At 44.1% G+C, this 24605-nt stretch overlaps 1 protein-coding gene across 1 annotated transcript in view; it reads right to left on the minus strand.

The window, feature by feature from the left end:
• The window catches only part of CDH11 (cadherin 11), a 152856-nt gene that overhangs the window by 64947 nt on the left and 63304 nt on the right, over positions 1 to 24605 (minus strand). Inside the window, exon 2 of the mRNA XM_060084423.1 lies at positions 19200 to 19327. The gene's annotated coding sequence lies outside the window, so the exon portion shown is untranslated. The remainder of the gene's footprint in view (positions 1 to 19199; positions 19328 to 24605) is intronic.

A 24605-nucleotide genomic window follows, 5' to 3' on the forward strand; every position in this document is an offset into this window, starting at 1 on the left:
GATGGGGCAGATTTCTAGGATCACAAACTTGCCAAAAGCCCTTTGTGTTACAGTAGAAAAATTTCCACTCCCAATCATATGATTTAGGAATGAATACTGGTTTGGGTCTCAGAAAGCCTGCATGTTTCCAACCCTATCATGCCTGATGTCAAGCCTATCAAATCATAGTGGGCAGGTCATTAACTTTAGTGGAAAGCAGGGGTGCTAGACTTAGCAAATCAAAGTACAGGACATCCAAATAAATCTGAGTTTCAAAGAAACAGCAGTTATTTTTAGTACAAGTATGTCTTATAAAATTTGGGGGACATATTTATACTAAAACACTTTGTTGTTTATCTGAAATTCAAATTTAACTGGAAGTCCTGTATTTTGTCTGACAAAGTAGAAACATTTGTACAAATAAAGAAGCGGACTAGGTAAGCCAATCTTTAAGCTCCAAATTATTTTTATCCTAATTTCCAGAATCATTTTGTTTTCAAATATCTTCTCTGTGAACTCAGAATTCTCTTGCCTATTGCTTCACAGAAGCAACATCACTGGGCAGAAGAGATCACATTTGGGTAAATGTTGACAGTTTGGGAACTTTTAAAATCAGTGTAACTGAGGTCAGAGAAAACCACGGAAGGATTTTAGATTCCCCAGGAGAAGGTAGAACAGGCCACTGGATATTGACAGGTGACCTACAATGTAAAAGGCCTAAGGATGAAAGGATTTTCTATAGTGCTAATTGATTGAGGAATTAGGAATAATGTTCTCTTTCATCCTCTGACTTGACACTGGTTCTGAGAAAATAACCAATACCCAAGTCTGAGAGTCAGGATCATTCATATCAGGAGCATGTACCATGCTGGATTAGCAGGCAACTTCCAAGGTCATTTCAGAAGGCAGCATTCGTGGATCTTTATTCACACACACACACACACACACACACAAATTAATAAAAATGCATTTGCCAAACGTGCCCTCAGCATGAAGTGGGAACCTGGTGTTAAGCAGAGGGAATAACAAGAGGATGTTGTCATGGTCCTCAAGTCACCGAGTGTCTCATGGCGGTGGCGGCAGGCTGGGCAGCAGCCTGGAAAATTGGGAAACAATGTGGAAGGTGATTTGATGGGGAAATGAGAGAGCTGAGAGAACTCATAGGAGACTCACACAAATGAGGGCACGAGGATGTGGTTGGTCAGAGAAGACTTACTTGATAAGCCAGAATTAAGTCTTGAAATATATGAATGAATCAGATGTTCAGGGTCAGACCAGCGGGAACAAACATCTAAGGCATGGAATTAGATGCTGTGTTCGGGTAACAATGGGAATGTGGGACTGTGAAAGCACAGGAACTGCTCAAGAGGAGGAAGTGGGTGAGGCAGGAAAGGTAGGCACAAGGCAGACCACAAGCAGAAATAATAAATAATCAATATAATACTGATAGCGTTTACTCTTTGGCCAATGCAGGTGAAGGCAATGCTTGGATTCATACCTGTACTGCAGCAAGCAAAGATGGAAAGTCAGCAGCAAGTCAGTTGACCATGCAAAAATAGCCAAATGTCCATCACTGGGGTTCTCCTCTGTCAAAATAAATGGACCTCTGCTTCAATTAGTCATTTTTCATCGTTAGATGTGTTAATACCTTAGAACTCAGAAGCAGCAGAGTGCCTACGACTCAGATTTAAGGTGAGTGTGTTACGGCTGTGGGGGAAAAACAAAACCCAAAACCAACCACATCTTTCCCACCTTCAAGGATTGGTGGTTGGGGGAAGGGACAGAGAACAAAGGGAGAGGCAGATACTATATTGTACTGCATGCCTGCAATACTAGACCTTGAGCTAGGAGCATGAATGGTACCTGAACTCCTTACAGTCTTGTGATGTCGGGATAATTATTCCTACTGGACAGATGAAACGGAGAATCAAAGAATTTAAGTTCCCCAAGTTCTGACCCCAGATAAAATGGCATAACCTAAATTTGACCCCAGCTACAGGAAATAAGCTCAAATACACGTGCCAAGCATTCTCCAAATCCCCAACAAACTCAGCCAAAGAAAAGTGGCTCTTGGGTATAACAGAGGTGGTGCCTATGCAAAGAAGGAAATTAATTTTATTCTGGTTTCCCCTGATCTGTACTGTATGTACCAAATCAGAGCCCTCTTTGCAAAATTAAGGGGATTAGTTATCTTTCCATTCAGTCAGAGTGGCATTATACTTGCATGCAGACATTCCTAGCTAAGCAGAGGAATATCAAGTTTTTACAAAATCATTCAAGAGGTGAGACCGAACCCTGATTAGCGTTTCAATAAGAAGCCTAAGACTAAATAGAGACTAAGCACAGGATCACAGAGGCAATTAGGCATCTTCTAGACAGCCAAGCTTTTCCTCAGACCAATCGACTTGGAGCAAATGAGAATTCTTTTTCCTATCACTTTCTTTTTTTCCCCCTGCTGTGAAATGAACTGCCTTAAATAACTGAGGAGGTGACAGCAAGCCCGTTAAAGAAAACATTTGCCCATTAAGTGAGGCTTAATTAAACAGAGCACAGGCTAATAGCTCTTCCATCTAATAAGTGGTACACTGGTTAAAATCATTCTGTTTGCAGTGTTTGGTCTGGGAGGCCTGTGATGACACCCTACCAGTAAACTAGGGGAAAAAACACACATGGAGACTTTAAGAAATCACGTGCCACCTTGCAAAGCAATGGATGAACTGGAGATGTGTACATGCAAATGAAGTTAATCAAATATTAATATTTATGTCCGGTTACTCTCTCTTTAGATTTACTCAGAACGATGAAGCTACATTCACTTATCCCTTTAGATGAGGCATTTGGAATTACTGATAAAAGGCTTAGCTGTAGTACTGTGAGAGTCTAGTGACTGAAATTCTCCAAGAGTGCATCATCGATGCTCCATGACAATGGGGGTCATATGTGTTTTGTTCATCATCTTACTTCCAGTGGGTAGCTTGATATATTGAGCATGTGGGAAGCATTCAATGAATACTTGTTGATTGAATCTGTGGGAAAAGACTTATAGTGGACACATTTGTGTCTAAAGTGGTAATCCTAGAAATGAGCTTGGAGGGTATTATAGCCTGAATTGTGTTTCCCTAAAAGATGCTGAACTCCTAACTCCCAGTACCTGTGAAGGTGACCTTATGTGCAAATAGGGTCTTTGCAGATGATCAAGTTAAGATGATGATGAAGTCATTAGGGTAGACTCTCATCCAATATGACTGTTGTCCTTATTAAAAGGGGACATTTGGTCACTGGGGAACACCATCTATAAGTCAAAAACTGCCTGAGGCCCCCAGAAGCTAGGAGGAAGGCGGGGCACAGACTCTCCCTCACAGCCCTCAAGAAGAAGCCCACTCTGCCAACACCTCAATTTTGGACTTCTGGCCTCCCGAACTGTGAGACAAATTTCTGTTGTTTAAGCCACCCAGTTTGTGGTACCTGGTTACTATGGCAGCCCCAGGACACTGACACAGCAGGAGAAGGGCAGAGTGCAGGCTGAGCAAGGTGGGAAAATAGCCCATTGTGATTGTCAGTTCTTCCCAGTCACCCGCCCCCAGGCCATGAGCCTCCACCCCCCACCCCATGAGCCACGGGCACTGCTGTGGCCAAGAGCATGGGGTTTAAAGCCTACCTCTGCTCTTCCTCATCACATGCCTTCAATTGAAAAGCGGGGGAATGTATAGCACATTTCTCCTTGGGTGGTTGTGAGCATTAAATGAGATAATTCTTGTGAGGTGCTGGACACGGTATGTGGCATGTAGTAAGTGCTCAATAAATACTATTTCTTATCATTGTCAGCATTAAAGCCTCGGCCCCTAGAAGTTAATAGCGTTGAGGTCAATTTTACATTTCTTTGGTTTGTCATCGAATCAGTGTGCACATGGCTGTGTCTGGACTGTCCAAATGGATCTGGCTGGTAATGTACAGTGCTTGGAGTCCAGGTGGGCCCCTCACCATTGGAGGGTTGTGGCCAAGAATTCAGGCTGTTCACACTGGCTTTAATAGGTGGTCTTCTGCTCTATGTCATGCCCCACCCCACTGAGCACACACACAGATTTATCAGTAGGAGGCATTGGAATCTGCAAAGGCCTGGCCATACTGGAACTGACCTTGGAGGCCTGAACAACAGCAGGGCAAGCCAGGTGCTGGGCTGCTGAGTGAGCATGGCAGTGGCCTCGGTGAGGCTGCTGGGAGCCCAGGTGATAGTGAGGGCTCTAACTCTGACTAGCGTTTCAGTGGGAATCCTCAGGTGAAAGAGAGCACACCTGTCAGTCAGAAGGCAAGGGGGCTGCAGTGAGGAGGTTTCTAGGTCCTCCAGATCACCATACTGTGTAATGTGTCCAGAGCTTGATGATTATTATCTTACTTACCCCTCACAGCAACTCAGTGAGGTAAGAATTACTATCTTTACTTTACAAATTAGGAAAGTGAGGTTCAGAAGTCCTTTGGTAATTCTCGGCAAAGTCACAAAGTACATCAGTGGCTGGTATTCAAACCTGGTGGAATCACAGAGCTGCCCCAGCTAACCATGATGCTCCACTGCCTGCTGGCACTGTCCCTGCTAGAACGTTGCCCTCAGTGGGCAATATTTAAGCCAGATTGAAGACTGCAGTATCAAGTCCATCTGCTGATAGTTTATAGTCACACACTTAAAAAGGGCATAAATGCTTTTTGAATACCACTAGTACTCATCCTTAATTTTCTGCATTGTTTATGAGATACCTAGAATGGAGCAATCACAATAATAATTCATACTTTATAGCACTTTGTAATTTACAAAGGACTTTCACACACATTAGCTCATGTTACACATCAGCCAACAAAAGCGAGGGTTATTATTATCCTCGTTTTATTGATGGAGAGTGAAAGAATAAGTCAGACTAATGTTCAGAGATACTAGTGAAGGTGAAGGCTGCTATTTGAGAATAGGGCTTAGGCTGAAAATCCTGCCCCAAGAAAGGAAAAAATTTCCTTGAGGGGGAACAGGGTTTCCAAAATCATCCAGGAGGACACAGCTGATTAACAGCAGCCGATGGTAGGAGGCGCTCACGATCATGGGGTGCTTATTCCATGCTGAATACTGCACCTAGCACTCCACGTGCTTTATTTCATTAATCTGCACACAGCCCTATGGGTTTTTTTCTTTTACTACTGTTATCCCCATTTTATAGGTGAAAAATTGAAACTCTGAGAGGTTAAATAACTCACCGAAGGTCACACAACTAATACCACCCCTGACCATCTGATCTTAGAGGTTCTACTTTTAGCAATTTGACTTTAAGGATTGCCCAATTAGTACAGCCTTTCTCATAGAGAAAAAAAATACTCTATAGTACCTGTTTTCTTTTTTCTGCCCCTAGAGCCTCCTGACTTTCACTGCACCTTGCACCAGGTCAGATTCAAGGCTTGATTTGTGTTCGATTCAAGGCTTGGCATCATTCTGCTCAGGACTCTTAGAGGTGCTGGATCTGATACTGCACCTGCTTGGAAGGTGCCTGCTGTGTTCCTCCTCTGTAGGGACTGTGGTTTGCAATTAAAGAGATTAATTTTGTGCCAACACTTGAATCCATGCATCCAAATATCCTGTTGGAGGCAGCTTCCAAGTCACAGAAGACATGCAGACCCATCTCATCAGAGTCACAAGTCACTGCTCACCACAACCCACGTTAAGTGGCAGGACCTCCTCATGGCCTGCAGCCATCTTGTCTCTGGGTGGCTCTGGCGAACTTCCAATATTCTCCCAAGACAGTGCTCTTGCCACTTCTAAAATGACTCAAAACACAGATCCCCCGAAAGAGTCCCAAAGAGATCATCAGTGAAGACGGTGCCACAGGCAATGAGTGTCCAGCTTCCAATGGGAGGTGAACTCTGAAGGCGAGAGGGATCACTGGGATGCTAGGGTTTCAACTTGTTTGCGAACATCCATCACTCGACTTTGCCTGAAATGACTTGGAAAAAGAGGGATTTGAGATGGGAAGACAGAGGGCTGTAAAGGAGACGACAGGGCAGCTGGAGATTTTTTTTGCAAGAATTTGGGTAAAAGAGGAAATGATGAAGTATACCGTGGCCTTGGCTTTCTGTCCACTGGAGAGGGAGAGTGGAGACATTCAGGGGGCTGACCAAGTCACTTCACAGTGGCCTGCCATGTACCAGAGAAATCCAGATCGCCCAGACTGAGGAAGGCTCACTGCTGTAGCTAATAAGCTCCGTTTTGGATTTGAAGTATTAATTCAACTTCCTTCTTCTCGAGTCACTTACCAGCTGTGAGGCATCAGTCAAATTAGTCGATCTTTCTCACACTCTGTTTTCTCATTTGAAAAATGGAGATAAAATGCTCCCCAGCCCAGGCAAAGTGGTGGGAATTAAATGATACAAAGACAGCATCCCTACATGTCTGACACATAGTAGGCTTCTTCCTCTTTTTGCTTTTTTCCTCTCCAGTCCTGGATCCATGAACGATGTGTCTTCTAAATAGAAGAATTCAGCCCCCACCTTAATCTTGGAAACCTGAGCTCACATCTTCACTTATCTGGGATCCACACATTACAGAAAGCACCCAGTGCCAGCCTCCTGTCTACGTCATCACATGGCCCAGCCTGAGCCAGAAGCACCTGCAGTTAGAAACCCTGATGAAGGCTCATGGAAAGCAAGAGAAGATGATAGCTGTTTCTATTGTTGTTGTTTTGCAATGGGCTGTTTTCCCTGAGAAGCCAGTAAGCATACCGTAACACCAACCTGCACTTTTTTTGGTTCACCTGTGATAATTTCTTATAGCTCATAGATTTTCAACAGAAGAACTGCTGAACCCTGGGGCCCCAGAGTCAAGCTCCTCCCCCTAACCTCAGTTTACAAATAAGAAAGCTGAAGCTTAGAAAAGAGGCAAAACTTGGTCAGGCTAACTCTGTTGGAGGGAGCATTATTCAGACAGAAGTATCTCTGCAGACTGGCTTCCTTACAGGGCTGAGATGAGTGGAAGCCTCCAGCCACGGCCAAACAAGGCCACTGTTCCTGCCAGCATGCAGAGCTGGGCAATTACAACTGTGGCAATCCCTAGCTGTCTCCTGGAGGTATGCAAGCAAATGTCATTGTTAGTGATTCTAAGGAGGAGAATAAACATTTATTGAGTTATTACTATGTGCTGGGAACCGTGCTAAGTATTTTACATGCGTTGTCTCATTTGATCCTTGCAGCAGTCCTATGAGTACAAACAATGCCCCAGCACAAAGATGTCCATGTATTAATTCCCAGAACCTATAAATGTATTAAACTGTAAGGCAAAGAGGACTTTGTGAATGTGGTTTAATTAAGGGTCTTGAAATGGGCAGATTATTCTGGATTATTCATTCAGGTGGAGTCAGTGTGATCACAGGGTCCTTATAAAAGGGAGGCAGGAGGGACACAGAGAGAGAGAGAGAGAATGGATGAGAGAAGCAGAGGATGAGGTGATGAACTTTGAAGGCAGAAGAAGAGACCATGAGCCGAGGACCCCAGGAGACACCTAGAATGTGAAGAAGACAAGTAATAAGATTCTCCCCTAGGACCTCCAGAAGGAATAGAGCCCTATGGATAACTTGATTTTAGCCCATGGGGCCCATTTTAGGCTGCTGATCTCCACAACTGTAAGATAATAAAGTTGTGTTGTTTTAAAGCCACTAGGTTTGTGGCAGTTTGTTGCAGAAGCAACAGGAAACTAATACGCCCATTTAACAGATGAGAAAGCAGAGGCGTCACGAGGTTAAAGCATTCAGCAGAAGTCACACGTAGCGGTTCACAAGGAAGCTGAGATGATGCACAGAGGGGGACGCCATAGCTCCTTCTCCTCTGTGCTGAGCTACATCGCGCTGGGGAAGGAGAAAGGAAGTACACTTTCACGATTTAAAACATGCAAGTCCTCCTTCCACCCTGGGAGACAGTCAAGACAGTCACTGCTTCCTGCTCCACTAAAAACAAAAACAAAAAAACACGAGCACAAGAGAGAGTTACTGTTCTGTTCAAAGTCACAGTTAGAGGAAGACCTGAAATTCCAACCCAGGTCATTTTGTGTGACGCCACTCCCGCCCCATGCACTGTGCTGCTTCTGTATTTTGTGGGACACTTTAGTTGGCACCACCCTTCTGCAAAGAGGAGCACCCTGTTCATGGAAACGAGCACGTGGCGCCAACAGAGCCCAACGGAGGCCGTGCCTGTTGCCACCTTCACAGGCTAACACTCAGGCCAGCTTGAGGGGAGGCCGGCCCTCCAGGGCAAGCCTGCGTGCCTGTGCTGTACAAACCTGGCTATGACCTGTGTTCCGTCATTCACCGAGAACTTCTGTCTACAGAAACCTGAATTTGGAAACACCTGGATGTTTGGAATTGTATAGACTCAGGCATTGCCATCACCACCACCCTGAGCCCTGTTCAGGAAGCCGTCTCTATGTGACAGGCATTGTTCTAAGTACATTAGAGGCAATAGCTCCGTCAACTGTCACAAAATCCCTATAGAGTGGACACTGATTATAGGGCGATTACAATAATCACCCCACTGTTGACCACATTTGACAAATTAGCAAAGAGGAGCACAGAGCAGTCACTTTCCAGCAAGAAACAAGATTAGAGCCTGGCCATTCCCACCCCTGAGTCAGGCCACTAGTCCAGACCCTTCAATGAAGGGAAGAAAGCAAACACTCTGAAATAGGCAGGGATATATTTCAGGAAGTATTAATCTTTTATTATTAATTTTTATTCTTTTAACTTCTTTAAAAGCTAAGAAAACTGTATTGAAATTGGGAAAGAGGATGTCTGCTGCTTGAGAAAGACTCCCATTTCCTAAATCTCCGCTCCTTTTTACTCTACAAAGATCTGAATGCAGCCAAACAGTGGGGACTGCCGGGATTTGGGCTCTGGCGGGAGATCGCAAACAGAGCTGCTGTTTTGATCTCACTGCTTAGGTTAATGCGTTGTGATTCCTCCACAGGCTGTTTCCCAGGATGCTGTTATTTCACTGTCTGCTGGGGAAGAAAATGTCCCCGTGAAAATAAATGAAATGCAGCAGTATTTACAAATCCTGAGTCAGATTTCCATCCTGTCCAACAGGATGAGAATTTGACCCATTATTTACACTAGTAAGCTGAGAATGACATCAAAAGCTCTCTTATGAACTGCAGGAGAGATAATGATTTAAGTGACTTCAATCTAGTCGTGTGCTTTACAACAGAAATGTGTATCTGCTCCTTCTACAGAGGAAAAGAGAAGCATCATTGACTTCTATATTTAACGGACAGGACACCCAATTCCAAGCCTTGTTTCTAAATATCCGTGGATTCCACATCTCTATGGTTTCACTTAGAAATTGTGCTTGCCCTGGAGAAATAGGATGCATGTAAAGGTCCAGGGAGAGACAGAGCCCTAAGTGGAGGTGGAAACACCCTGAATGCCTGAAGAAGAGAACTCAGCGTTCTTTATGCAGCCTGGAAAGCAGATGTGATCGCCTTTCTCCCGGTCCTCCTTTTCTCCTAAGACACACCCCACCTCCACAGATGCAGGCACACTCATACTGGTCACTCGTCACAGGGGTGCCCTAAGAACAAATGAGAGAAAAAAGAGGCGAGGGTGCTCCACAGAGGGAAGTCACTGTCACCATTGTCATTCGTGTTATTGTCGCATTCCAGGGTCTGTTTTCTCTGGGCATCAGGAGCGTGGTACGGGAAGCATCTAAGCGCTGGAGCCAAGAAGGGCTAGAGGTGAAGTCTCAGCCCCACTATTCACTGTGGCTTCATGGGCAAAGCAGGAGCTGATCTGACCCTTCACTTCCTCATCTGTAAAATGGGTATGAGCTTCCTTCCTGTCAATGTCAGTCTGTCCCATCCCTTTTTTCTATTGGAACTAAGCTCAACTCCCTGAACAAGATTTACTCTGAATAAGATTTACTGTAATTTAGCCTTTTAAAAAAATAACAGCTTTCTTGAGATATAATTCACATAAAGTCCACCCTTTTAAAGTGTACAATTCCATGTTTTCAGTAAATCTGCAAAGTTGTACATCAATCCACTGCTATCTAATTCTAGAACATTTCACCAATTCCCCAAATCAAAATCATAGCCATTAGCAGCTACTATATTTAGAGTATAGTTTACTAATCAACATCCTGTTCTTCTTCAAGGTCTAAGAAATCTTCTCCAAAGTCCACATGAATTACTCCTGAACTTACAGTCAGCACCAAAGTGTCAGGCATTTGATGTACACCCCTCTGGGGCTTCCAGATTGACAGATGAAATCTCCCCAGCCTTCCCAAATAGATGGTATGCTCTTGGAGTGCAAAGGCCGTCTTGCCTGCATTTTCTTTCCCCCAGCACCTCAGCTCAGGGCTGAACACACAAGTTGGCACTCAAGTAAATGCGTGGCTCCTGACCGACTGGCCAATCACCACTTCTTCCGAAGACCAGCACGTTTGTCATCTGTCTGCTTCTCTGAATGCCAGTGCCTCCACAAGCTGTCATGTTCCATGATTATTCTCCCCAAAGCATGTGCTGTTAATTTTTCATCTTAATGAACTGTCCAGTTGAGTTTAGCAACGGGAATAGTGATAGAGGCACAGTAAAAATGGCTTATGTCCTGCTATCATCAGAAGCCTTCTCCCCACAACAATGGCACATAAGTGGAATAAAATATCTCAATGGCTACAAACATCATTTGTCAAGAATAAAGTGGAGTAAGTGCTATTTCAAAAATTCATACTCACGGGCTTTATAAACATGGATTATTGGAACGTTCCTCCAATTGATATCTGCTCAAGCATTTAAGTGCATGGCTATTATTCTCTGTGTTTGCTTGAGTGAAACCACTTTGGGTACCAAGCTACATGTCATCCCCAATTTTCCAGAGTATTACAGATGCACATTCTTTCCCGGTGGGATTAGGGTCAGGCAAGCCAGAGCAGGCCCGAAAGGCCTGTGTTAATGCGCAGATGCACACACGGGAAAGCCATGATGCAGCTGTTGGCATCCCCAGAGTGGAGTGCTCTGGGAACCGATGCCACTCCAACCTGAATGGTGGCCCAGGAGGAACTCAGAGCGAGAGCGAGAGCAAGAGAGAGAGAGGGAGGGAGAAAATGAGGAATAGAGAGAGAGGCGTCTGAAAATTCTGAGCAACCCAGCAGCACGGAGGAGCTCACGCTCCAGCCCTCGGCCCCCCACAATTTTCTAAGACAGGCAACCAACCATCATATTCCTGTCGACCCGTAAGAGAAACATTCAAGAATTAGGTATTGGTTTAGTCATTCATTCAAGAAATATTTACTGAGCTACTACTAGTGTGGACCACATTGCTCTGGATGTTGAGAATATAGGGGTGGGCAAGGCAAACCATGTCTCTGAACCTCAAGGGGCTTAGACTCTTACGGGGAAAACAAATAATAAAGTAAACCATGAAAGGGAATAGACATGATATTCACACATTATGATGACTCCTGTGAAGGATAAGACAGAATGATGAAATACTGAATAACCGAGTGGTGGGTGTGCCTTTACAGGTTGTGACATCAGGAAAGGCCTTAAATAATGGAGAGCCGGGCATGTGAAGGGACCCAGACTGAGGGAAAAGAAAGTGCCAAGCCCCTGAGGCTTCTCCATTAGGTAGAAGTATTGTGCCTGGGGTCCACAATACCTTTACGGGCTCACAGGAATGTTTCAGTTTCTTTTAAGGTCAGAAAGAAAATTGACCTTTGAGGGTAAAGATTATATTCATCTTCATACCAAAGCAGCCATAAAATATAACATTTAATTCTTTTAATATAAAAAGGAGCCCATAAAGGCAAAGATGCCCAGGGCCCATGAAGACATATCAAGACCCCCAAGGAACCAAGGCACTCAGGAGTCAGGAACCCCACCTGGAAGAGAGGATCCTTCTCAGCATCTTCAGACACATGGAGACTGAGAAGGAAAATTGATGCAAGAGGATGGAGTGTTAAGCATCATGAAGCACAGGTACCCTCAGCAGTACGGTATGGATGGAGAGTTAACTGGGAGGGTGGAATAGGGGCTTCAAGAGATGAGAGGGGCTGGGGATGGGATCATGTCAGTCTTAGGAGCCAGGCGGAGGAACCTGCAGTTTATCCTGTGAAAGACCACAAACTTCTGAAGCTTGGAGTTTTAGACTGAAGGAACTTGATACAATTTAGACTGTAGAAAAATCTATCCTGCTGCAGCTCCATGGAGGAGGACTCGGGAGGAGATCGGGGAGCCGGAGGTGCTCCCGTGAACCTGGTCACCAGCGACCCTGGCCCTTCCCACGTGAGCACAGACTGCTCCCTGCCACTGTGTGGTCCAGCGCAAACCCTGGACAAGAATGCAACTACACAAGCGACAAAGGCTTTTCCTTTGCCCAAAGCATGATGCAAATGGTTTAGGGGTGTTGAGTAACAATGCTCCTGGGTCCATTTTTCAAGTGGAAATTCTGAAAAGAGATTGGGAATGTTGAGAGGTCCAAAATAGCATCTGTTATGGACAGAAATGTGATACTTAAGGGAACTTGCTAGAAATTCATTTAGAGAGGTTCCTTCTAGCTCTTGCAGGTATGTGGCCAAACTCTTAAACATTTGTTTTCTTTAAAAAAAAAAAAAGTATAAGAACTGTTGCTATGGAAACTAACATCATTTCAAATGGTGCTTAGATTCTAAAATTCAGAGCCTCTTGAAAAGATGAACTCACTGGCCCCTCCACAATTTTTCTAAAGCCTACAAATGGAGGCATTTGCCAGGTGTCTGGTTGCAGTCTTCTAGATTCTCAGCAGACACAGTTAATTGGTGGCTGATTTTAATGTCTTGTTACCCTTCCTTCTCTGCTCTCTCAAACTGCTTTGAGCTCTGCATGCCCCACAGGGCACAGGGTAATTTGGGTTAGTAGCCTCTGGAGGAAATGGTGAGTCTCTGGCTTGGAAATCACATGGGGCTGGGAGAGCTGATGGGCAATGGCCTGATTTTTTCCTGAATTGTCCTGGGAGCAGCTGAACCTTCCTGATGGGCCCAACTGAAGAAAACAGGTAGACTTAGAAGGGGGTCAGGGGAGCCCCCTTCACTGGCATTATGAGTTCCATGAGAACAGGAACTGCAGTAATCTTAGTCACAGGTGAATGTGTGGATTTAGCACAGTGTAAGCAGTCAGTAAATGTGTTTGATATATGAATAAATCAATTACTGAATGGCCAGGAAGTCATTCCCTGGTGATTCCACCTGACCCCTCTCAGGTTCACCTACTTTCTTCAGCCCAGATATGTTTATCACCCCACAGACACTGAGCACCCAGCCTGCAAGGAGCATGCACAGGTCTTGGCACAAAGCATGAAAGAATGTCCCGGTGTCTTTCAGGAATTATTTGATGAGTGAATGAGTGAATGAATGAATACCTGAAAACAATCCTCCTGGGCCCAGAGCACTTGACGGCAAAACCATATCACACTGTCTTCTTGGGTTACTTCCTGCCTGTCACCGTATTCAAAGTCCCTCTCACGTTGAGAACAAACTATTCCTTGCCATGTAATGCACGGAGGAAATGCACAGATAAACGAGCAGTGTTCAAGTGCTTTGATCTTTAAAAGGAGGGAACCCTACACCAGCCTTTGAGATGCCGTGTTGACTCTGACAAGCAGAACAGAAAAATCACACTATCTACATGGCTGGTTGCCAGAAATGAAGTGAGTAGATTTCAGTGGGACTGTCTGTTCCCATCCTGGACCACTGGGTCCAGAAGGCAAGTGTGCAGAGAGGGTGATCACCTGCTGGAGACTCCCCTACTTGATGAGACAGGGGAAGATCCTTTCCCAAAGATGAGCATCAAGTGGGTAGCAAGTGGCCCAAAGAGGGGCCCCTCCTGCCATCTCCATCCTGGGGGTACATTTGCTGCTTCTGGCATCTCAGGGAAACTGACAAAGAGAGGAACGTATTCTTGATTTCAAGTACATCTTGGTTATCTTGCTAAGTAAGTGCTGGGGAGAGAGAAGAAGCTCACCTAAGTGTCTGGGTAACTGACGTCCAAGCTGTACCTCGATTAGGCATTACGTTCATACAGCTGTTGCATGGAACATGCGGGAAATGATTTTAAAAAATCAGTGACTCAAGATGAAGGGTTTATAAGAATTTTACTATTTTTGCAGCTTTTCTGTAGGTTTGAAATGTTTTAAAATTTAAAGAAAGCTTAAAATCAGAGAACAAGCAACAAAAACAAGGGGGAAAACTTAATAAAGTTTTCTTTTTAAAATCAAGCTGTAGAACAGTGTATGTACGAGTGTTTATAGTTGGATACCACCTACGTATACAAACATGGAAGAAGCGAGTACATGGGTGTGTGGTTGTAGCTTCGTAACTGCCTGGAAACTCTCTGGAGGGTCACATAGAAAACTGAAAATAGTAGCTGCCTCCAGGGGAGGAAATTGAGAGACTAGAAGATAGGGATTGAAGGATACTTAATTTTCTGTAGACCTTGTAACTGTCTTACCTATTTATATAAACAAACAAACAAACCACCTAGTCATGAATATTTTGGCTCAAGAACCTCTGCACTTTTCTCTTTGCTTGAAAAATCCTTCCTGATTGTCTCCTGGTAAATTCTGACTCCTACATCACATCTAAACCCAAAGGTCACCTCCTCACTGAAGCCTTCCCCGATTTTCTCTATCGGAGTCAGTCCCTCTGTGCTCCTAGGAACCCATGGAGCTGTCTCTAAGAAACTCTAAGCCATGGTTATTTTCTGCTGACCTGGCTGCACCACAAGAAGGGGTGCTCTTTAAAGATATGACTTTGGTACAATTGTTGTGTTGATACATGTGCATCTCGTTCATTGTTGTATCGGCACCTAGTCCAAGGCCTAAAGTAGGAATGGTTCTCAAGAGATGATTGATGCTTTTCCTGTCCCCATGGGTTACCTCTCACTCAGTGCCTACATTCAGCAGCACACTGCTACATTAGCCAGCAGCACCTAGGTCTGTCTCCTTTATAACCCACATGGAGATTTATGATATGACCACCAAAAGAATTGTAATATAACTACCATCCAACTTGGTTAAGACCAGAAGGCAAGACACCAAAGAATTGGAAGAGACATACTGGAGGCACTACGGTACCGTACTGGGGCGTGGAGGCCCAGCTCTACACGTCGCTCATCGCTTGGCCCTCAGGAAGTTCATTCACCTCTCTGAACCTCCGTGTCCTCATCATAAAAGAATCAGGACAACGGCCCATACCAAAGTGTTGGTGACGTCAAACAAGACAATGAACAGAAAGCACGTAGCACAGTGTCTGCACGTGGGCGTTGCATTAAACATCAGTTCTCACTGTCCTGATCAGGAGGGTCTGTGCACTTTGTTCACCATTCCTTAAATAAAGCAAGATTAGAGAACCATAGCTTCGGTTGAAGTTTGTCCTTTAGTACTGATTCTGGCAAAGGTGGGATCTTTACATTACCTGGCCCATGAGAGCTTCCTGTATCCCTTAGTTGATTGCATTAGTGACAGTCACACTGTACACACTGGAGATCTGCAATGGAGTCAGCAAGTGAACTGAGTGTTTATGATTCTCAGGGCACCAGCTACAGGCAGATACTTGGCCTCTTTCTCCACAGTGGCCTATATCCCAAAATAGGAAATGTGCCTTCACAGACAGACCCAGCAGGCAGAGGGGGTTAGGAGGCAGGCTGCCGACATTTCACACTGTCAGGGACAATGTAGAGCCTGGTGGCTGCTCCAGCACAGGTGAGCTGCCCCACCAAGGGGCTTTTTGGGATTGATTTTTATGCAAATGTTTATGCAAATGAAAGATAATTGGGTGGCCTGTGATGAGCAGCCCCTGCTGATTATCAGTCAGGAGGGTCTCAGTGTGTGTATACTTTTCATGAGTATAACAGCAAATACTTTTCACTTCAAGACATTTGAATCTGTGCCCCAGTGCCCTCCTAAAAGCTCAGTGAGGTAGGAGGGCCAGGAAGCCCTGTCCTGTAGCTACTCAGGTCATTCCTCTCCTGCTCTGAGGAGGTGCCTAAGTAAGAAAAATGTACCAGGAACAGAAGTTCAAGTGGATTTCCCTAGAAGTCAGCCAGAGAGTTGATCCCTAAGTCCAAACCACTTCACAACCATTTGTGAAAAGTCTTTCTCTCTACCTCCCATCCCCCTCTCTTCCGTTCCCACAGGATTCTGAGTGCTTTATACAGAGCTCCTTGACTGTAAGCTCCTTGAAGAAAGGGAAAGAGCCTTTCATCCCTGCCTGTATCTTGGCACATCACAGGCACTTGTTCAAGGAACACTGCCATCCTGAATGGATTGGGGATCAAGAATCTGAGTCCTGAGCCAAAGTTGTAGGTAAGTTTCATTTTGCCCTTCCAAAACCTTATAGTATGATCCAAGTCCTTTCCTGCCTCTAGGCAAAAAAAAAAAAATCCTATGTCTAAAACAGGAAGATTAGCCTGAAAGATCAAAGGACTGTTCCACTGTACCATGCTGTGTTTTTTTAAGGGTGCTACAAACATTAGAATAGTTTACCTTCCTCTCCTTGGAATAAAAGCTATGCAGAACTCTTCGAAACAGGCTGTTCTTAATTTCTAAGTGGAAAAAAAAAAAAAAAACCTAAACGATTTCCTAGAAGAGAAATTAAATTGAAGTACTTTCTATTTAACTTCTGACTCTGTTTCATTGATACCTCATTCTAATTGCCCCTATTACCAAGAAAAAAAGGAGATGTCAGCCGCAAGTCCTACTGAAGAATTCAAAGGTCGGATGAAATGAAGAGACCCATTTGGCTTGGCAGAAATGAGATGATCATCATTCACAGGCATTTCCAGAGGAGGGATGCGTTTCCTCTGCTGAGCCAGGCTTCAGAGCAAATGAGTGCAAAATATGCTAATGTGAGAGGAGTCGGCCACATAATTTCCAAGTCATATTGGTACATTTGCAGGAAAGCATGGCTCTGTCTTCACTAAGAGTGTTTTCATTCATTGGTTTATTCCCATGACAAACGTTGACCAGAACATGGGAGAAAGAGTTGGGAGCACTCCCCAAACTGAAATTTTGTCCCAGAACAAACCTACATTAAAATATAAGTGTAAAACACCTGGAAAGTCACCAAAGGTTTACATGCCCATCACAGGGGCTGACCATCTAAGTAAAAATAGCTTGTGTGGGCTGCAGGAAATGTCTTAAGCCTTATGTGGAGGAAATGTTTTTTGTCCATAATGGACCAGATTAATTCTGGGGAAGACCAAAGAAAAGAGTAGTCAAAGATAAAAGCTCTAGCTAAAGTCAGACCTCCAAGGATAAAAACGTCCAAGGATAAAACTATGGCAATATGGCCATAGGCAAGTTACTTATCTTTTCTAAAACCCGGTTGTCTCATTTGTAATATCTTGGATATTTATAGAATCTATCACAGTAAGTTTTTGCAAGGATTAAGGGAGGTGATACCTTTAAAGACCTTATGTGCCTGACATATCGTAAGCACTCAATACCTGTTAGCTGTCAACATTGTGACTTTTCTCTCTGTGGTAACATCAGGTCCCCTTCTTCATCTTCTATTCAAACTATACTTAAAGTCTCTATTCATACATTTAGTAAATATTTATTGAGAACCTACTTTGTGCCAGATACAGTGCTTGCAACTGGGAGCCTGGTGGTTCCAAAATAAGGCCAATCCTCAAGAACCTTCAGGTCTAGCTGGGAAGACTGACAACTAAACAGGCAAATACAACCCAATGTGGGAATCACAGTAAAAGGTGTAATCTCGATGACTAAAGCCTAGGAGACACCCAAAGCCCAGTCTTCAGGGATCAGAAAGAACTCCTTAGAGATAGTGAGGTCCAAGTGAAGGTATAAAATGAGTAAAACTTAGCTTGTGAAGAGAGGGAGATTACTGGGCTTTGGGGAAATAAGGGTTGTGCCTTATAGTAGATCCTAGAGTGGACGTGTACAGTGAGGGCTGGGTGTGCAGAGAGCAGCTGAGAGTGACTCTGGACAAGAGAACAGTGGCCCCATCAACGAAGGGTCCTAGAAGCCTGAGAAGGAGTTCAGATCTGTAACATCGAAAGTGATTAAGTAGCAAAGTAACATAATTTCTGGATTTAGGGACACTGTTCAGGATATGTATGAAAGATGGATCATGCTGGAGCTGACGGTGGGGAGAAGTAACACTGGAGGCAAAAAGATCTGTTAGGTGGCAACTGCGGCAAAATCTTGGAGAAAGGGGATCTGGCTTGCATTTAGTTGGTGGCAGTGGGGATAGAGAAAAATAAAAATGTTTCAGAGATAGAGAGTAAATCAACAGGAATCAATTGCTATTGGAGGTAGGGGTTGGGAGGCATATGGGAGCCCTCCCATGTTTTGGATGTGAGTGAATTTTGGTGCTATGGCTGAAATGTGGCACACAGGACAAGGTAAAGCTTTAGAGGAGAAAATCATGACTTGTATTTGGCCCCTGCATTTAAGGCACTTGGTGGACACGCACGTGGAGATGAGCCACCGACACGTGGAAGGATGGGTCTAGGACACTAAAGTGTGGAAAATCATGCTGGTAGAATTAATTCTTAAAAGCAGATAAAGGAGGTAAATGCATTCATAGAATCCTAAGACTTAAGGACTGCTAGAGACTCTGGATGCAACCACCCTTGTGTCCCAGAGAAGAGCTCCTTAACCTAGGGGCACACAGACAATGAATGGCAGAGCCAGGTCTTGGAGTTGAAGTCATCCTCCTGGCTTATGATCTAGTGCTCTATCTTTTGAGATCTAAAAGGTTCAGCCTCCTAGTGATCTCTTTTCCTTGTGGGATGTAAGCCACCTTGTACATATTTAGAGAATTCTTTTCAAAAGAAGAAAAGGGGATAAAAAACAACATGTCAGTTGCCTTAGTCAGTCTATCCAGCCGAGCTCTTGCTAAGGCATTATAACCCCCTTTAGTTCCTTCTTCCTCCTCTGAACCTTCTATAGTCAAAAAAAAAACCCCAAAACAAAAAACTACCATCATCCCTGTACGAGAACATAATAGGTGCTCCATAGAGATAACCCAGTAGCAACAGTGAATAATCACATTCCTCAAAGCCCAGGCCTACTTCCCTGTCAGATTCTACTCTGGATTTGTGAAGGTTCAAACCACAGCAGGTTTATGCGATGGGCTTGGAAGCCATCATTTCCATCTCCACAAATATAGTTACATTTGAAACACTCAGCAACGCTGGTCCATCTTACCTTCTTCACCCATTGGATACTTGCTGCCAATTTCTATAACGCAAAACTCCACCCATCTGATTGGTCATTCAACAAATGGCAACAGGAATGATCGTCAGGAGGCCACTGAGCCAAATATACAGTGATTTCTGCAAAAAGTGAAAGGATCGTTAGTAACCTAGAGGTGACATGAATCAATAAAGTGATACACTACTAGACACTGGGGGTACACAGTTGCATAGGACACACTTTTCTCAGACAATAACGGTTCAGGTGAAAGATGTAAACAAATTATCACAATTGTGTGCAAAGTGGGAAAAACTTGTCATGGATTTAGATGTACCCACAGGATGGTTTGATGAACCATTTGTGCATCTGGAACTTTGATAACAAAGATAAAAGCAGTCATACATCCAACTTCTTATAATACGCTACATACTTTACACACATCTGCTCTAGCACTAACAACAAACCTGTAGGGGAGACAGGAAGTCTTAGAGCTGGTTGCTGAGAGAATCCACATTTTACTGGCGTCCAAAGCAAGTTCCTTCCCTCCTAAAGGGAGAAGCACTGTTCTGGTGCTGTCAAATCCTCATGGAATGACAGACTCAAGGGCAAAGAGTGACAGTGGTGGCAGCTGTGATAGGAGATGTCATCCCCATGCTGGCAAAGCAGAGCACTGGGCTGACAGAGCTGCAATTCTTTGTCAAGACGACGTTCCTCTCCGCCCCCCTCCTGCTCTGCACCACATTCTGGAGTTTCTTTGTGGGGCTGTGTTCTGCCTGGATTCGGGTCTGATTCATCTTCACGTCTCCTGAAGTGTCTAACACGTTTCCTAGCCCAGAGCAGCTGTTCAATGTATATTTGCTGAATGAATGAAGAGAGGAATATGGAGTGTCTGAACAGCTGTCGTCTTCCAAAACCCAGGCACTGAACCAAGGAAGGTGCGGCTGGCATAGCGTCCCTAACACAACAGCATAAAGGAGTTCTTGAATGTCCTTCCTCTCCAGAACTTCTACCTTCTAGGACCAACTCGGGCTGCATTAAGGGCTTAAATAGCTTCTTACTTTGACTTTATTATCCTTCATTTTCCCTAAATCCACTTTTCCTGCCTCATCTTGGTTCCACCTAACAGCTCCTCACACACAATGCCTTCTCCAAAACAAACAAGGACAACAACATGTGAAAAACCCTCTGGTGAAGGGCTGAGGATGCACTGTACATCTACTGAAATCTGTTCATGGCTCCTTGATTTGGTGACTATCAAGAACAGGAAAACCATCCTAATGTGTGCTATTTCCAGGATGTCGCAGATAGAGTAGCAGATGCACATGGAGTCATAAAAAGATGCACATGGAGTCACAGGGGGCAGTTCATTCAGCACATAACTGATAAGGAAGGACCCAACTTGCAACCACGTTGTAGCCAGTTTCCAGCAGCCCTCCCCCAATGAATCACACGCCCAGACATTCATGCCCTTATGTGGTCCCCTTCCATGTGACTCCGAGTTGCCCCTGGGTAACCAATGCAACACTGCAAAAGTGATACTATATGATTTCAGAAGCTGAGTCATAAAAACCTGTCTTGTGTTCTTGGAAAGCTTGCTCTGGGAGAAGTCAGCTGCCATGTCTGAAGTCTGAATGCTCTAGACCTCCATGCTGTGAGGAAGCTCCAGCTAGCCATGTGGAGAAGCTGCCATCTCTAGCTGTTCCAGGCATCCAAGGTGAAGAGCCACATGGTAAGTCAAGGTGTCATCTTGGACATCCAACCCACTCAAACCTTCATGGGACTCCAGCCATCTGACTACACAGCATGACAGCCCAAGTAACAACTGCCCAGATGAGTTCACTCAACTCAACTGTAAGAGGTAATGATAAATAGTTGTTATAAGACACTAAATTTGGGGGTGGTATGCTACCCAGAAATGGATGAATAGGAGACCATAAACAGGGATGGAACAGGCATTTGTTGCAGTCCTTACCAATGTATTCTCTTTAAATGCATATATCCACTCTGGGTATCATGAACTCATCAGGGTATCTCACCCCACCACTCAAAAAGGTCAAACTCTTGCCCGAGGTGTACAGCCCATAACACCCAAGGTGGGATCAGAATCCAGCAGTGCAGATTTCATAGCCTGTGTTTCTTCTCTGGTCTCCAATCAGTTCATGATACAGCATTGTGCTTTTAAAAGTTTACTTCTCAAATCTATAAAAACGAATTGAACTCCCACTTGGCCTTGCATTCTTTACCTCCCTGCAAAATATCTCCTTTAAAACTCCTTTCACCAAAAGCTTGCACTGACAATTAAGAGCCTTGGAAGGAAAGCAAAAATAAATGAGTGAATTGTCTATGAATTCTGATCAGTGCAAACATTTGAGAAAGAGGGTCTTTGGGTTCTGTGGACAATGTCTCTAGTATACAATTATACCATCTTTCTTAGAAAAAAATGAACAGAAGTAATCTAAGTTGTTTTTGGCTTTTAACAGAATTGATGGGAAAAAAGAGTTCATTAGGTTTGAGAGGGCTGGGCAGGTATAGTGCAGATGTTCTCTTTCTGCTTTGGTGTTCTTGGCTGGAATGTTCATTTTCCCTCTCCCCCCAGACCTGCCCCACATCTAATGACTACCCTGAGGCCTGGAATCATGTGGTCCCTTTTGAGACAGAAAAATACAACGCAGCCCTGCTGCACCCACTCCTACCCACTCTCAGGGCATCTTCCCTTCATTTCCCAAGGCTTGCGTGCCATCACGGGCCCTCTTCAAGGGCAGGAACCACTGCTCTCTACCAGCCCCTTCCACTGCTGTGCTCGGCTACCCACAGCACTGAACCTCTTAGAGGCGAAGACACTCCATGCCGTATATTAGTTCAGAGACTGAGAAATCAGGAAGAGGAACACCATGAAGCCAAGGGTGTAAAGTGGGATGGAGAAAATACTTGGCAAGCATATCAAAATCAAGGAGGAAACTCAGGGACAGATGGGGTTGTGATTGTGGCAAATCTCTTTTGCTGAGCTCTGATTGTATTGAAGACTCAGTACATGCAGAGCCATATCCTTCCCTTTGACCCACGAGTCATGCTGCCATCCCTCTCTCAGGATTTCTGCTCCAAATCAAATACCCTGGCTTATAGCTCTCCATGTGTGGGTCTTCTTCTGGAATGTGGGCTCAGCCCGGCCAGGTGTGTGCCAGGATCATTGTCAACAGCACTCCAGCAACAAAAACACCAACATATAGTGCTGTGGGGGAGGGTAAGGGCTGAAAGTATATGTGAATTAGATTAAAATAGTCCCCACCCCACTTAGTCCATCAGTGCATGCTTCAGGATCCTCAGGCCACTAACTGTGTATATATAGGTATGACACAGGGGTGATGGGTATAAAAGGGAAAGAATTGCCATTGAGTGGAGCAGGGTAGCCCAAGGAGAGAGTGACAGCTCCATTTTACAGGTGAAAAAAACTGAGGCTAAGTGGTAAATATCCAAATTCATAGAGCAAGGAAGCAGCAGACCAAATCACTAAAAAAATCTACTCCTTTCCTGCCAGCTTTAAGAACCCACAACGAGACCTACTTCCCCGGGTAAATTATGCCCGTTTCTCTAGGATGTGATAACATAATTTCTACTTTTTGGTATAACAACACAACAGGGAATTTGAGATATTTTGGTATGGAGCTGAGTAATACAAGCTATGATTAAATACATTACTATTAAACAATAAAATATCAGGTTTTTGAAACTTTTATTGGGCACAGAAGTCAAGCAAAGGCCATATACTTTTCTGTTGGTCTAGAAACACCAAGTTGTTTTGTTGATATTGCTGTGTGTTTTTCTTGCTCCACAGACAGGAGAAGGGGCACAGGCAGTAGAGCCTGGGTTCCCTGCAGATGGGGGCTTCTTCCTTTTATGGGTGTCACATGTGCCTGACATTGTTGAAGGGATGAATAAACCCAATTAAATACTCACCACTGGGTGTTTTTCTTTCCTGTTATCGCCCAAGTTCCAAAACCATATGGTGAAACATATTTTGTAAGATAAATTTGTAGATTATGATTAAAAAATAAAAATGAGGGAAGAAGCTATTAAGTGTGAGGGGACAGGACTTAAAATCCAGGCTTTGCCTCTTCCAAGCTAATTTGACTTTGGCAAGAACTCTTTGAGCCTCAGTTTCTTCACTATAAAATGGGGCTATTAATAACTCTTTTGTAGGATTATTGTAAAGAATAGTGATAATAAATACAATACCTCACTTAGAGTAGGCACTCAATGATTAGTAGCTGTGATTATGAAAAGGTATAGATTGTGCTTTTTCAATTGTGCATGATTAAAAAATTAGTTTTACCTTTTATTGTATATTTGCTGTTCACAAAGCCCTATGGTAGATGGATAAGCTTTCATATATTGATTAATAATCATATATTTGCATATATTAATATACATTCACGGAATATATAATTAATATTAATCTATAAGCATTTTTCCACGCCATTCCTTTTCAGATGAGGAAACTGAGTTTTTAAAGAAGTTCAGGGATCCCTCAAAGTACAATGGCTCAGCTTAGACCTCTGCTCCCATAGGACTTTAAGGGGTGCCAGCTGCCCACAGCTCAGGGCTCCCGCAAAATCTCGAAGGCCGGCTACTCACTGCTTGTGCAGGGATGACGCCCAGCGTCTGGCTGTAATTACGGGAAAACATCCATAAAGAGTTCCTGGGTTACAAATGGATTTGACACAGTAGCCCTTTAAATCAAACTCTTAGCATGATTATCTTTCTTTCTCTTTAGTAGTTTTTTTAAGTAAGCCATGCCTTTAGAGGCGCCTAATACAAAGTGACAACCTTTGCCGTTTTCCAAAGCACCGATGGACTGGTGTAGAGAGAGTCCATTGTCACCATGGTAATTACCGCACAATACCTGATGGCCAATGGACAGTCAGGAGGCGCAGGCAGCAGCTGAATCCGGCATTGTCCGGGCCCGATAAAAAGATTAGAAGCCCTGAAAAGCCGGGGAGTGGGATCTCACAGCTCTTTTGCTGGGCCCTGAAAGGCCCATTGTGCTGTCACCATAAATTCTGGGTTCCCCGGGCACTTGACAACTGAAGCCAGTGACAATAGAATTCTTGTGTCCAACAAAACACTCCTTGTCCAGTGTCAGTCTTATCAGCCGCATTTACAAATGTCTTTCGTTGTACCCAAATAATTCCCTATTAGAAGGGCTATTGGGAGCAGAACTAAATAAATATTCACAGCCTTTGTAATATCTTTGGGAAATGAATAAACAAACAGTCATCTAGCATATGAGCAAACCTCCTGCTACTCTACATTTTATCCCTATTTCTCGCCTAAATGATGGAGTTTCGCTTTCTCTTCTTTAACATATTAACAATTGCAATACAGGGAGCTCCAGTTTTATTTGTCACCCACTACATATCT

Source organism: Mesoplodon densirostris, chromosome 19, assembly GCF_025265405.1.
Source record: "Mesoplodon densirostris isolate mMesDen1 chromosome 19, mMesDen1 primary haplotype, whole genome shotgun sequence".
NCBI classification, from domain to species: domain Eukaryota; kingdom Metazoa; phylum Chordata; class Mammalia; order Artiodactyla; family Ziphiidae; genus Mesoplodon; species Mesoplodon densirostris.